This window comes from Desmodus rotundus, chromosome 4 (genome assembly GCF_022682495.2).
Source record: "Desmodus rotundus isolate HL8 chromosome 4, HLdesRot8A.1, whole genome shotgun sequence".
NCBI classification, from domain to species: Eukaryota; Metazoa; Chordata; class Mammalia; order Chiroptera; family Phyllostomidae; genus Desmodus; species Desmodus rotundus.
Window position 1 is genome coordinate 83401882 of NC_071390.1, and position 16950 is coordinate 83418831.

The window sequence follows — 16950 nt, forward strand, 5'->3', positions numbered from 1 at the left end:
GCAAAAAATCCCACCCTGGCTGGTGTGGCTCAGTGGAAATGAGTGCCGGCCTGTGAACCAAAGGGTCTCTGGTTCAATTCCCAGTTAGGATACATGCCTGGGTTACAAGCCAGGTCCCTGGTGGGGGCAGACGAGAGGCAACCACACGTTGATGTTTCTCTTCCTTTCTTTCTCCCTTACCCTCTCTCTAAAAATAAATAACTATAATATTTAAAAAGAAAAAGAAAATCCCATTCATAACTGCTTCAAAAAGAATAAAATACCTAGGAATAAACCTAACAAAGGATGTAAAATACCTGTACTAGGAAAATTATAAGACACTGAAAAAGAAACTGAAGAAGATACAAATAAGTGGAAACATACTGTGTTCATGGATAGGTAGAATTAACATCATTAAAATGTCCCTACTGCCCAAAGCAATGTATAGATTGAATGCAATTCCTATCAGATTCCAATGACATATTTTACAGAAGTAAAACAAATATTTCAAAAACGTATATGGAACAACTAAAGGCCCCGCATAGCAACAGCGACCCTGGGAAAGAAGAACAAAGTTGGAGGAATCACACTACCTAATATCAAACTCTACTATTAGGCCACAGTAATCAAAACACCGTGGTACTGGCATAAAACAGACACATAGATCAATGGGACAGAATAGAGAGCCCAGAAATAAACCCACTCTTTTATAGTCAATTAATATTTGGCAGAGGAAGCAAGAACATACAATGGGCTAAAGATAGTTTATTCAATAAAAGGTGTTAGGAAATCTGGACAGATAGGTACAGAAAAATGAAACTAGACCATTTTCTATACCACACACAATAAATTCAAAATAAATCAAAGACTTAGATGTTAGAGCTGGAGTCATAAATATCCTAGAAGAAAATATAGGCAACAAAATATTGGACATTGCTCATAGCAATTTTTCATTGTATATATATCCTCAGGCAAAGGAAACCAAAGAAAAATAAATAAATGGGACTATATCAAACTAAAAAATGTTTGGACAGAAAAGGAAATCATCAACAAAATAACAAGAAAACCCCCAGAAAAGGAGAACACCCTGGCTGGTGTGGCTCAACGGATTGGGTGCCGGGCTGTAAACAGAAAGGTGACTGGTTCGATTTCCGGTCAAAGCTCATGCTTAGGTCGTGAGCCAAGTCCCCAGTTTGGGGCATGCGAGAGGTGACCGATTGATGTTTCTCTCTCACATGGATGTTTCTCTCCCTCTCTTTCTTCCTCCCTTCCTCTCTCTCTATAAAGAAATAAATAAATTCTTTTTTAAAAAGGTGACAAAAATCAATGTTAAAAGAAAAAAGAATGGGAGAACATATTCATTGATACATCTGATAAGGGGTCAATATGCAAAATATATAAAGAGCTTATAAAACTCAACCAAAAAAAATCCAAAACAACCCAATTAAAAATGAACAATGGACCTGAACAGACACTTCTCCAAAGAGGACATACAAATGGCCAATAAACATATGAAAAGATGCTCCAGGCAAGATGAAGGTGTAGGTAGATACACAGTGCTTCCTCCCACAACCAAAATAAGGACAACAACAAATTTAAACACAAAAAAACAACCAGAACTGCCAGAAAATTGAACTGTATGGAAGTCCAACAACCAAGGAGTTAAAGAAGAAACATTCATTCAGACTGGTAGGAAGGGCCAAGATGGGCAGCGGGGGTGAGGGGGGGAGTGGGAGTGGGAGAGGACTTGTGGCAAGCTGGTGGATGGACGACTAGGTGAGGTGGTGGCTGGTGAAGCAGGCAGTCCCACATTTGTGTGCAGATAAGACTGGAGGAACAACTGGGGAGTGAGGCAGACCATACAACTCAGGGTCCCAGCACAGGGAAATAAAGCCTCAAAAACTCTGACAGAAAAAATCTGTGGGGGTTGGGGCAGTGGGAGAAAGTCCCAGCTTCATAGGAGAGTTCGTTGGAGAGACCCACAGGGTCCTAGAATGCACACAAACCCACCCACCCAGGAATCAACACCAGAAGGGCCCAATTTGCTTGTGGGTAGTGTAGGAAGTGACTGAAAGCTGGCCAAGAACAGAGCAAGCTTGGTTTGTTCTTTCTCAAACACCCCCTGCCCCACATACAGTGCCACAACGCTGTGAGGTGGTTTTGCCCCACCCTGGCGAACACCTAAGGCTCCGTCCCTTACTATGTAACAGTCATACCAAGACAAAAAAAAAAAAAAAAAGGCCCAAATGAAAAAACAGATCAAAGCTCCAGAAAAAATACAAGTAAGCAATGAAGAGCTAGCCGATCTATCAGATACAGAATTCAAACACCAAGGCATATATATAATAATTACATTACCCAAGATTCAAGATAAGGAGAGAGTCTTAAAAGTAGGAAGAAAAAAGGAGACAGTTATCTACAAAGGAGTTCCCATAAGACTCTCAGCTGATTTCTCAAAAGAAACCTTACAGGCAAGAATGGGCTGGAAAGAAGTATTTGAAGTCATTGAAAGGCAAGGACCTACATCCAAGATTATTCTAACTAGCAAAGCTATCATTTAGAATGGAAGGGCAGATAAAGTGCTTCCCAGATAAGTTCAAGTTAAAGGAGTTCATCATCACCAAGCCCTTATTATATGAAATATTAAAGGGACTTATCTAAGAAAAATAAGATGATCAAAAATATGAACAGTAAAATGACAACAAACTCACAACTATCAACAACCAAACCTAAAAAAACAAAAACAAAAACAAACTAATCAGACAACTAGAACAGGAACAGAATCACCGAAATGGAGATCACATGGAGGGTTATCAGTGATGGCGGGGAGAGTGGGGGAAAGGTACAGCGAATAAGAAGTGTAAATGGTCGACTTTACACTGTAGATTGGTAGAAGTGTAAATGGTGGACTGTGACCCAAAGAGCTGCGGCTGCCTCAGGTCACCATGCTCCACAGGGCTAGGATAGGATGCACTAGGCAGCTCTCACTTTTTACAGATACTTTGATAGAAGTATGTTGAGGAAGGTCAGCCAATGGTTGGGTGGGTTTTGAGTTTATGAATGGATTGGAAAGGGGAAGAAATGAGGGACTGAGAGAGAAAGACAGAATATACAAAAATGATCATTTTAAGAGAACCTATTTATCTTTGACAATTGCGAGACAGTCAATGTGAAAATCCAGGTTGCAATGAAATAAAGAAGCACATAGGTGGCAGGAAAGAAACATTGTGCAGATTGGTTTCCAAACAACAGTGCAGTCTGGTTATTTTTGAGGGGTGGGGGGAGGTGCATTGGATGCAGAGCACAGCAGGTTTTGCTTATTCAAAATTGTTTTGGCTTGCTTTGTTTGCTGGGGGCAGGGTACACACTAACCAGATGTGTGTAATTGGGCAAGTACACCTGTATTTCTGGGGGGAAACCTCTGACACAGGTTTCTGTATATATATTAAAATCTGATTTATATTATATCACTGAAAATCAATTTCTATGGAAAGTCTAAATAAGAACAAATACATTTATGCTTAATACAATGCAACTACTGAAACAACACAAGCTTGAAGAGAATTAGTGTAGAATGATGTTTTGGGTTCTTTAACTACTTTAAGATTGCCAGCAAACCCTCAGAAGCTAGGAGAAAGGCATGGAACATATTCTCCTTCACATTCCTCAGAAGGGTCCAGCCTTGTGGACACCTTGATCTTAGGACTTCCATATAGGAGACCGTTCTGCGTGGTGTGGGCCCAGCTCCCACTCGGAAAGGCCAGTGGAAGGGAGGTCCAGCACACAGGACCCATGCCCGCAGATAGGTTCTCCAGTGGGGAATCAGGCCTGCATTATACTTAGGCCACTTTGGGACTTACTTTTTGCTAAAACTCTCTCACCCTGAATTGAGGTAGCAAACGTTTACTGCATATCTTTAAACTAACTTCCTAAAATCTATGCTAAACCTTCTAAGGACAAGTGTAACCAGTTCAACCACTTTTCCCTTTACATTTGCAAATATCTTTCTGTTTTGATGTAATTAGCAACATCCTCTCCTTTGCTTTCTGTAAAAGGTAACCACCTAAAGTGAACCTGTGCATAGTGAGGACCATCCTCATTGTAATGTGCCCAGAAAAGCAATAAAAGCCTGTCAAGGCAAGGGTCAGGGCACTCTTCTCTGAGATAGTGGCCGTGCCATCCCTTTTCCTCCACAGGACTTGGAAGTCTGTGTGAATTTGTCTCATCTCAGCCACAATGCCGTGGACACTGCAGGCCAGTGCCTGCATCACTTCCAGCCTCCAGAACTCTGAGAAAACACATTTCTGTTGTTTAAGCCACACAGTTTATGGTATTTTGTTCCGACAGCCCTAGCAAACATTCTGGGGCTATGAAAAAATAGAGTATGAGGAATATTAGAAGTCCTTAATGGGGGGTCCATCTCACACCATTTTCATATAACAAATCCAAGAGATAACAAACTATTTTCTTGACCATACCATCCCCTGGTAGGAAACAATGAGTTTTGGTCCTCTCTGCCTTCCCCAGGACTTTGTGGATGTCTCCATAATATCTCCAATAAAATTATACTGAATTATTTATTTCTGTCTCTGTTGGGAACCGCTCTGCTTGGTTTCAGAGGCTGTAACCCCCCATGGTTAAGGCTGAGTCAGAGTTGGGACCATAAGCCACTAAGGAGACAAAGCTTGTCTCCCTGACAGGTGTGCCACCTCTGCCCACTTCACCCTGCTTGGCCCTGAGCTTGGCCAGTTAGCCAATGACGGGTAAGAATCCTCAAGGGAGGATCAACCTAAGACAAGCATGGTCACGGAAGAGGCCCGAAGGGAAGGACTCGGGGGCTGTGGAAAAAGGGGGTGATGGACCCTCGCCCCTCGGCTTTGAAATAGCCTAAGTCCTCATTCTGTCTGCAAGAAGTGTCCTAATCTCTTGGCTGCCTTACTTCCCTTGCCTGATTTAAGCCTGAAGCAATAACAGAGGGCAGTGCAGTCCTGTGCTGGGAGGGGCGGATTCCCTGGGGAATCAGGCCTAACAAAAATACATACATTCCTGTGAAACCTTCTTAATTTGTACCCTCAGTTTAAGAGATAAGGGTCCAGACCTGAGATGAGTCTGGCGCCTAAAGTTTTATGGCCCTCTAACTAATTGGCTGTAACTCAGAATAAGCCCTCAGAGTTCTCTGTAAATCCTGTATTGTTTAACCCTTACTGGCTGACAATGATTGATGAGCTTTATCTGTATTCCTGTGCCAATGAACCTAATAAAAGCCCCTGGAGAGAGAGGCTCGGGGGCCCTTCTCCTTTGAGAGAAGCGGCCACCTTTCCTCCCCAAGCAGATCATGTCTTGGTAGTCTTTTTCTTCATCCGTGGCAGACGGGGGCGGGGGGCTGCATTAAAACCCCCCGACATGTCTCCATTTATCTCACCAGACTGGGAGCATCTCAAGGGCAAGGACCATCTCATTCCCCTTTATATTTCTTAATTTCCAGCATGTTAAATGCTCAATGCACACTGATTATATAATGGATGGAAAATATGTATAATTCAATGAGAATTTAATGAATTCAAGCTTTCCATGGTCTTATAATTCATGTAACTTGATGTGGATGAACTCCATAATTTGTCACAAAATGGTGTCAGCAGCTACCTCTCAGGTGGGCACAGCACCCACTGTGGGACAGACTTCCTCGGCAGCACAGGCTGGCTGTGGGGGGCACAGTCTCTGAGCCTCTATTGCCAGCCTTGTGAGGCTGGTGCCTGTTTCCCAGTCTGAAAGCCGGCAACGATGGCACTGCCTATCTCACAGGCTTGTTTGGGGAGTTGAATGAGCTAACACATGTAACAAACTCTTCTAATGGTGCCTGGTGTGGAGTAAGCACTCAAAGAGTGACAACTGTTGTTATTGCAGTAAAGACTCACTTGAGACTTCTAAAGTCACTCAATAACTTATTGAGTATCTACCATGTGTCTGGGCCACAGTGGATAAAATGAGAGTATTATTACTGCTCATTGAACTGGCAGCCTAATGGGGAAAATAGAGGGTAATAAATAATCATAAAATAAATAAATAGTTTAATTATGATCTTTGCTGTGAAGGAGAGTTGCTTAGTACTTTGAGACCATGAATGGGAGATACAACTGGTTAGCAGGACTAGGGATAAGGAACTAAGATCTGAGGTATGACTAGAGATTGGCTAGTGAAAATGTGAAGAACAGCATTCCAGGCTGAAGGAACAAATGTGCAAAGGCCCTGAGGCAGTAGAGACTTTGCTGGCTCAAGGAAGGAAAAGTGCAGAAAGTGAGACAAGGCTGTTAAAAATCATACCAAGCAGCTCATGTTGAATTTTGTCACCCTGTTGATCATTGGCACAATGGAACCTGTGTGAGGTGTTGAGGGTGAGTTGTGGGGAACAACACAATCAGTTTCATTTTGAAAATCATTCTGGTGCAGTATAGAGAATGATGAAAGAGATACTGAGTGAATGCAGTAGATCCCTCCAAGGAGAGATGATGTTAGCTTGGCCTCAAGTAGTCGTGGTAGAAATAGATGGGAACAATAGATTGAAGATGGGTAGTGAGGGAGGGGACTGTCAAGGACCAGGAGCAGTTGCTGGTGTGATTGAGAAGGGTCCCACCTGCTCAGACAAGGCACACTGAAGGGAGCCTGGGGGAAGATTATATGTATGATTTTGAATGTATTGAGTATTAGGTACCTTTGAGGCATTCAAGTGAAAATGTCTCATGGTCTGTTGGGCATATGTGGTCATGGTGCAGGAAAGAGAAAAGACTTATGTAAACATGAGGCGATCAGACATCCGTTGCCCTGAGGGAAAGATGCAACAAAATATTCTGTGGCCTGACAATACCTCTTGGAATGGAGAGCTAGTCCCTGGGAAAAAGATGGACCAACTGGCCCAGTACATACTTTCTTCCTTTACAATTTCTATTTTGAGCTCCCAGTTCACTGGGTGGCCCAAACATAACCACAGTTAGTCATATACCTAGAAATTTCTCCAGAGCTGTGTCTAAATGGGGGGGGGGGGCTTGAGTGGTGCCAGGTCCCTTGTGGGAAGCATATGATTCTCAATATCATCTGTCTACACAGTTGTCACTGACACATTGCTGCTCACCGTACTCCTCAGTCATCAGTCCATCAGGTTGCAATGACATGTCCCACAGGCTATCCACACGATCTCTTCAGGTATAGTAACTCTCTCTGTTTCTTTTCCGTCACACTTGAGAGTCAGGAATTATTCTGCTGCTTGGTCTGCAGCACAGGATCTAAGTCTTTGGCTCAGTGGTCCGGACTCAACATGCAGCTCTTTCTTCCTGTCATCTCATCAGGATGCTACTATGGAAAATAGGTAGCAGATGCCCTCTCTCCCCGGTGCCTCAAATGTCTGGAATCTTCCCACCTCACCTTGTCTCTAAACCAGGAAGTGGGAAACAGAATTTCTCATTTAGGCTCTTCAAAATCTCTCCAATATCTTGTCATCTTTCAGGGACTCTAACCCATAAAGTGGATGGGAACAAGGCTCAGCTCTCCATTTCCTACCCACAATTTCATTTTCCTTAATACAACTCCTGCTCTCTTCCCTCCATATGTAGCCTGTGGAATAGTCTCTAAATATGCCTTTGTCTGTACCAGAATTACTCTTGTTTTTCCTTAGGATTTTGGCTTTTGAAAACCAAACCAAAAAAGATTCCTTTTTTTCTTTTATCTTAAATGTTCCTTTCTCCAAGGGGACAAGGTCAGAACTTAGGTCCTCAGAGAGAAGTAAAAGAGGGAAAATATGAAAGAGAAGATTAATATTTCTAAAAAAATCTTCATGCTACACACAAAGTTCCCTTTAACCTCTTCTAGATGATTTTATAATCAGAGTAAATTATATAGGTTATAATGGAAAATGTTACATAATTAATCATATTACCAGAAAGAGACTGCATTTACATATCCTTATCACTCTCCAATTATTTGCATAAATATTTTATGGGCTGAATTACATCCCCTTAAAATTCATATGTTGAAGCTGTAATCCCCAGTGTGATAGTATTCAGAGATGCAGTTTTGGGGAGGTAACTAGGTTTAGATGAGGCCATTAGGGTGAGGCCCCTTATGATGGGATTAATGTACTTATAAGAAGAGACACTGGAGAGCTTACGTCCTTTCTCTTTCTCTCTACCTGCATGCACTGAGGAAATCTCAGGTGAGGCCATTGTACACATGTGGCCCTCTGCACCCTGAGGAGAGAGCTCTCACCAGACACTGACCCTGCTGACCCTTGGATCAAGGACTTCTAGTCTCTATAACTGTAAGAAATAAATTCCTGTTGTTTAAGTCACCCAGCCTATGGTAGTTTGTTATGGCAGTCTGAGCTGACGAAAGCAAATCTCAAATGACATAAATTTCCCATTGCATTTAATCTAATTGGAATCCTGTGAGGCAAATAACTAAAACTGCAAAATTTTCTAAAATTAGAGGCATTAAAATCATCCCATTTCTTTGCCCAGAAAAGCCCACAAGATAAGTCTGTATTCAAGTCATATTTTATAATATATTGTTTTTTTACTTTCTAAGAGCCACCAGAACTATTTATTGGTTTTTAGCATTAATATGGGAGGTATAGTTTGAATGTATACAGCAGAATTAAAAGCATCACCACATGTTTTTTATGTTCTTAGAAGAAGAATAAATATTCTAGAGAAAGAAGTTTGGATTTTCATGATGCTAAGAAAGATTTACCCCTTATCCTATCTAACCTAATGAAAAATTTCCTTAAGTACATAAGAGAAAAAAGATCTTAAGACTGCTAAGATCATAAGTATTTACTAGAACACATCAATATTCTCAGTTTAGGAGGATATCTTTTATGAAGTTACAAATCAGGACTTGGGATGTGACTGGCTGTTAACAATGTGAAACTAAGTTAAAGATGTTTAGTTAATCATATAGGTACATAATGAAGGCATCTGCAGGAAAAAGGTAAGAGAATAATATAAGTATTCAATGATAGCCTAATTTATTTGGAATCTTTTAACTTAAGTAGTGTTGATAATCCACCACAATGCTCACTATTCAGTACTCTGCTGCTAAGCTTAGGTGAGAAGCTCCTTGGCCTTCAGTGCCATCGGGTGCCGGAGCACGAAGTGAAGACAAACCTGCTTCATTAAAAGAGAGCATACGAGGTATGCATGATGTGTCCTACTATTAACTATAATATTTTTCTTTCCAAAATAAATAAACTTTAATAGAAAGTAGATGGGAACTGATATTCTAGTATTCTATAAATTCTTTCCTGGAAGTAACACATCCTTCACTATTCAATTTTATGAGAGAACTCAATACAGATTAATATAAATTTATAAAATCCCCTAACAGTTAATTGAACAAAAGAAAATACTCAGGTTCTTAATTAAATATGATCTGCATCTTTGTATTCTTTAGTACATTTACATTATTCCCATCCATTAAACATCTCTGATGGATTTTTCTAAAATTCTTCCTCACATGCAAACAGCTTTGACATAAGGCTACTGACCACAGCTATGGGTCAGTATAATGGCATTGCTCTAATCTCTGTAAGGAAGGGACATGGTGCCTTAAAATTAACTAAACTCTAGCTAAAAAGTCCAGTGTCCATCCAAGGAAAAGAAAATATAATTACTATTGACTAAGATCATAGACATGTTTAACTCTTGATTTTCAGTCTTGTTAATTTTTCCTTTTATTAGGTCAAATATATAAATTTCTAGCCAATAAAAAAAGTGTTTTGATGTTTTTAAGTCAGAAATAAGTTCTTATGAAGATAAAGATAACTCATTAACTTTGTGGCATTCCATGGAAAAGAAACTGTGGGCTACTCAAACTGTCTTGAATCTCTGGTCAGCCACAAAGTCAATCTTGGCAAATGGGTAGAACATACATTTCCAAGTTTGCCAAATAAAGACAGCTGGTGCCTGGAGTTTTAAAGGCCACTGTGGGTGTATTTCTAAAGCAGTAAAACAAAAACACAAAAACTAATCTAACCTGAGCTTGATGACAGCAGCTGTCGGATTCAAAGATATGAATTCGCATAGTTGTTTCTCCAGTGCACGTACTATAACTTTCAACTATGCTACTTAGGTTCTTTTATTAATTTTTTAATCTCTATATCTAGAATTTAAGCTCCACAAAACAGTGTCAGTCTAGCTCACTGCTTATTTCCAGTATTACCAGAGTAGCCGGTACATGACAAATAGGCCTATTAACTCTATACTCTGCTTTTATCCTCACCTGATTAGACTGCTATTTTATAAACTGCGTTAGGAAAGTTAAAGTATAAGGAATTTTGAATTTGAACATATTGACACAAAATCAGCATTTTCCCTTTCTCAGCCAAAAATAATCCAAAAGAAACAAAGTGAACAGAAAACAATGCCACAAGAGAGGATATTGAGAGAAGATTATACAGTGAGAGACTAATTGATGATACCATCTAGAGGCTATAGACATCAGAAAAAACCTGCCTATTTTACATTTTGCAAAACTGTTATGAATACGTAGGTATGGAAAGACAACATCCCTTGTTTGCAAGTATGTGGGGGTGGGCAACAGATGGAAGCTGGAGACCCCATCTATCTTACTTGAGAAGCAGCACAGGTATGGTTAGCTGAAATGTCACATAGGCAAGCCATGTTTTCAGGAAGCAGTGTTTCACTCTATGGCAACAGGAAAGAACACAACATATGAATTGTGAAGGAAAAAATACTGCCCATTTCAACTATTTGGGAAATTGTAATGGCTACATAAACTCACTCATAAATCCCTAGATTATTAGAAAAATCCCAAATAGCATGAAACAAGACAAGACCCAGGCTTCTTCCTTTCCCATTAACTTCCTTCAAAGAGCTGGTTCAGAAAACTAATAAATAAACAAAAAACCTTAATATTGAATCATTGAAAAGAATAGTAAGAATCTATACAAAGATCCCATGAAGAAAATAATGAAAATGCAAAAAAGATAATAGATTAAAACTACTCATCAGAATACCATTGCTTTGGAACAGATAAATGCTGTGAACAAATATTTTGCAATGAATTTAAACAAATGTGATTGTCTTAATGGAGTGAGATAAAAAATATACATAAAACCCATGAAAGAGAAGGAGAGGTTATGGACATGAAACATTAGCTGGCAGAGCTCAGAAAAAAATTGAAAAAAAATTATCAAAGACATATGGTAAAATTAAAAGGATCTTAAAAGAAGGGATACTGTAGACGGCACAGTGAGTGTCATAGAAGAAAATGAGAAGAGAGGCACACTGAACCAAAAATAAGGAGTTTAAAAGGATTAGAGAGACTATGACCTAGAAAATAGGCAATAGAGCCTCTAGACACACATAATCATGAGTATCAAAGAAGAAAAGTGTGAACAACAAATAAAATTAAGAAAACATTTTTGATGTTGAAGGAAGTGAACTAAATATTGCAAAGTCACATTATGAATTATAAAAAGTTGATCAAAAATGGTCAGCTCTGAAGAATATAAAGTTTACTGGACTTCAAAAATAAAGAATGTTTTGCAACAGAATAGAGAGAACAGAAATAAACCCAAGTCTCCATAGTCAACTAATATTTGACAAAGGGGACAGCAGCATAAAGTGGAGTAAAAACAGCCTCTTCAACAAATGGTGTTGGGAGAGCTGGACAGCTACATGCAAAAAAATGAAATTTGATCACCAACTTACACCATACACAAAAGTAAATTCAAGGTGGATAAAAGACTTAAATATAAGTCATGACACCATAAAAGTCATACAGGAGAATATAGGCAGGAAAATCTCAGACATTCCATGCAGCAATATTGTCACTGATATGTCCCCTAGAGCAAGGGACATAAAGGAAAGAATAAACAAATGGGATCTCATCAAAATAAAAAGCTTCTTCATGGCTAAAGAAAACAGCATTAAAATGAAAAGAGAACCAACTGTATGGGAAAACATATTTGCCAATGATACCTCAGACAAGGGCCTGATCTCCAAAATATATAAAGAACTCACACGACTCCACTCCAGGAAGACAAAAAACCCAATTAAAAAATGGACAAAGGACTTGAACAGACACTTCTCCAAGGAGGACATACAGAGAGGGCCCAGAGACATATGAAAACATCCTCAGCATCACTAAAGAGGGATACAAATTAAAGCCACAATGAGTTACCACTTCACACTAGTGAGAATGGCCATTCATAAATAAAGCAACAAACAACAAGTGTTGGAGAGGATGTGGAGAAAAGGGAACCTTAGTGCACTGTTGGTGGGAATGCAGACGGGTACAGCCACTGTGGGAAAGAGTATGGAGAAAACTAAAAATGGAACTGCCTTTTGACCTCACAATTCCACTGCTGGGATTATACCCTAAGAACCCTGAAACACCAATTAAAAAGAACCTATGCACCCTAATGTTCATAGCAGCACAGTTTATAATAGACAAGTGCTGGAAGCAACCTAGGTGGCCATCAGTAAATGAATGGATCAAAAAACTATGGTACATTTCACAATGGAATTCTATGCAGCAGAAAGAAAGAAGGAGCTCCTACCCTTTGAGACAGCATGGATGGAAATGGAGAGCATTGTGCTAAGTGAAATAAGCCAGGCAGTGAAAGACAAATACCATATGATTTCACCTTTAAGTGGAACCTAATCAACAAAACAAACAAGCAAGCAAAATATAACCAGAGACATTGAAATTAAGAACAAACTGACAGTAACCAGAGGAGAGGTGAGAGCGGATAACGGGAGGAAAAGGGTGAAGGGTTTATAGGAACATGTATAAAAGACACATGGACCAAACCAAGGGACGGGGGAATCAAGGGAGGAAGGGTGGGATGGCTGGGGTGGAGGGAAGTGGTGAAGGGAAAAGGCAGATAATTGTACTTGAACAACAATAAAAAAATAAAAATATTTAAAACAAACAAAAATAAATAAATAAAGAATGTTTTGGCCATCTGGGCAAAAACGATCAACTAACTTACAAAGAGAAAAAATCAGGATGACTTGAGACTACTTGACAACAAAAATACATGTCAGAAGATAATGTAACAATAAAAACAAAAAATTTTTAAAGAAAATATGATTCAAAGATTCTATATGTAGCCTAACTGTATTGTGTATAAAGAAAACAGGTAAACTGTTTTGAAAATTAAAAAATGCAGGAAACATACATTCTTCCAGATTACCACTCATCACAAACTATAGCGAACCCAAAGATAACTGGGAACACAAAACCAAAAGAGGGGTCAATATTCTAAAAATCTCTCCATGCGCAGAACATTCATCTGGGGGACCAAACACTGCTTTCCCATTCTTGCAACTATTCTCAATCTCTCTAAGTGATTCTATTCAAATCAGCACTCATCCTTGGCTCTGGGTTCCGCAAATGGGAAATGTAAATATGAAACAGTTGGACACCAACAGTTGAGAGCTTGTCTGCAATAGGACCAAACTACAGAGGGAAGCAGAGTCAAGAAATGGATCTCTTATAATTACTAGAGAGTCCCGTTAACAGCGTTTGAAACTCCAGTCACTTATTTCTATGGACCAATCACTGTTCTAGACACTAGGGATATAATAGTGAACAGAAAAGGATCATGTCTCTGTTCTCATGGAGCTCATCACACTCCATCGAGGGAGTAAGGCAGAAATCAACATGTTTATAGATGTGTGTGTGTGAACACACACATCCATGCATGCATTATTATGTCAGGTGGTGTTAGTACCATGAAGACAATAAAGTGTGTGTGTGTGGGTGGGGTGGTACAAAGTGACTGAGTTAGAGGCATGCTCTTTTATGGAGGATCAGGGGAAGCTTCTCTGATAGCTCAAGCCACAAGTATATGAAGGAAACACAATGAAAGCAAGAGAAGAGTAGCAATGAGTCTGATGCAGAAGCATGTTTGACATTTTGAAGGATAGCAAGAAGGTGCTGTGACTGTGTGAGTGTGCAGAGAGTGATAGAAGTGGATGGAAAGCAGGAGAGAGAAAATAACTTAGAACACTGTAGGTCATTGTAAAGACTAAATTTCTCCCTAAGGAAGGCTAAAAATCATTCGGAGGGTTTTAGGCAGAGGACTGACATAGTATGGCATTTTCCCCAGTGTATCATAGAGATTAAATCTATTTATCATAAAGTACAAAAAGGCATTCAGTGAAAAGTTTCCTTCAAACTCCTAAACCTGTTCTGCCTACTGCCCTAGAAACCACTGTTAGTACTTTCTTCTGAACTGTGCCAGAGCTGCTTTACACATGTGCAAGTGTACATAAAACATTATTAATTTTATTCTTCCTTTTTACACAAATGGTAGTACCTCTGCAAGACTACTTTCGTGCCTTTTTTATTGAAAGATATATATCTTGTTATACATAAAATAACAAAATCTACATATCAGCACACAGAGTTAAAGGTGAATTGTCAAGGAATGCATGGATCTAACTTATCTAATTGGTATCCCATTGATGGGCATTTGCAAATATAATGCACTAACAAATTTGTATACACGTCATTCCAAATGTATTAAGTATATCTGCGAGATAGGTTTGCAGAAGTGAAATTACTTCATCAAAGGGCATGTTCATTTGTGACTTTGTTAGGTTCTGCCAAATTGCCCTTTATAGAAATTATAATAATTTAGACTCCCACCATCAATGAATAAGGTTGGCTATGATCCCATGGCCTCCCCCACCCCAAAATGCTGTTTTAATGGTAACAGCTTTTACTCTGTGCCAGGAGCTGATGTAAGCCTGTTACACAAATTCACATGTTCAGTCCTTAATATAATCCCAGTATGAGGTAGGTAAGACTATGATTCCCATTTTACTAACAAGGAAACTAAGGTATAGAGAGTCAAGAAGTATGTTCAAAGGCTCCCTATTAGAAGGACTCAGACACATGGAGTCTGGCTTCAGACATAGGCTTCTAACCAATACGTCACAGACACTCTTTAATCAAATTTTACACTTTTGCCAATACGAGAGGTGAAAATTGTACTGGCTTGTTTTTTAATTTCTCTTATGAATCTGTTTATATTATTAATCTGTTTATATGAGTCAAATTATAATTTACTTCTTTCTGAACTTCTCATTCATATCATTTACCAATGTTGTGATGTGACTTTATTAATTTGTAGAAGCCCCTTATCTAAGTGGCAAATATTTTCCACAATTTGCCCCTTCTTTTTCAATTCACTTAGTGTACTTTTTTCTCCATGCATAAGCATTTGATTTATATGTTATCAGTATGGTGTCAGAGAGAGGTTTTTTGAGGTAGTATGGGAAAAACTGCTTGCTTATGTACACTTGGGAATTATATAGTGGAGCAGGAAATTTTTAAATTAGGAGACAAGTGAGGATTTCTGGAGAGGTGCCTTGAGTAGGTAAGAGCAGGTGGATCTTAGCGCACATTACACAGCATTGCAGAATGTTAGTCTGTAGTGATGTATAGATCCGAAGAGTACATGGAGACATGCTAGAATGTGGGCTGGGAAGGCTGCTGGAAGCCTGTGCCCGATTTGTTTTAAATGCTTCTCTTTTTTAAGTTAATTATCAAAGGAGGTCATCAGCTGAAAATGTGGGTCAGGAGAGAAAGACATGATTTAGTAGCTAGCAGAGACGGAGAGGAAAAGTAATTACACAAACACAGTATGATTGAGAGGAGCATTAGCAGGCCCCTTGAAATCCAGTCATGATGATAAAGCAAGACTGACGGTGTGGTTTTTCTCTGGCCATGTTTAGTTGAATAGCTCCAGAGGCAGAGGAGGCAGAAAGGTGGATTTAGTCAGAGATCAGGTTTCACATACTAGTTCAACCAGGCAAGAGGGAACAAGTATATACAATATGTTGATTAAAATGATGGGCCATGGAATTTAAGCTGTGTAAGGAGGAACAGTGTAAAGGGAAATTTGAAGGATTGTTGAGATTGGGGTATTGGGCAAAATGAACTGAAAAATTTAAGGGTGATGGTCAAAAGGGAGGATATGTAAAATAGGAGTTATAAAGGCAATATACTTCTGAGAATGAATAATAATAAGATCTGCACAATGACCATGGGGGTGTCTGAGGTAGGATGTAGAACTAAATCTTTGATATTTTTTACTCCAAACATTATGAAGAATGGAAAGGCAAATCAAACAGGACAGGTAACAGTACATGAAATATATCAATGTATTGATATATTTGGCATAAAGAAAGCAAATGGGTCAGAGGAATGGAAATGGACTATAGAATAATCAGCACAAAAAGAAATCAAATAATGAGAGAAAGTATGATACTTACAAGAGGCAGACCTCAAACATAGAAATATTAAAATGTTTGAAATAAAGGTTGAAAACTATGCAAAATGTCAACCTAGTCCAGAAAGAAAGCTGATAAAGTAGTGCTAATATCAGACAAAGTAAACTTTAACCTGTAAACCATTACCAGAGATAGAAAAGGATATTTTATAATAATAGAAATACCAGCCTAGCAGGAAGAGTAACAAAGCAGGAAGACAGAACAACTCTAAATCTGCGTGGACCCAGTAACTTAATCTGAAATAATAAAAATTTTAAAATGACAGAACTTAAAAATAAATGAATTTATATTTTTAGCAGAAGATTTAACACAATTATCTTAGAAACTGACAGAAGAAATAGACAAAAAAATAAGGACTTAGGTTATTTAAATAGAATGCTTAACAAACTTGGCCTAATTGACACATACATAAACATTGCACCCAATAACTCTAGAACAGATAATCATATCAAGTGCACAAGCATCATATATTGAAAATAACCAAATGTGGGCCATAATGTAATTCTCAACAAATTTCAAAGGATTGAAGTCAGAGTACTATTTCTGATTATGCTGAAAGTTAGCTAGAAATAAAAGCAAAAAGAAAACTTAAACACATACGTATCTTTGAAAATTAAGCAATACATTTCTAAATAATCCATCAAAGAAA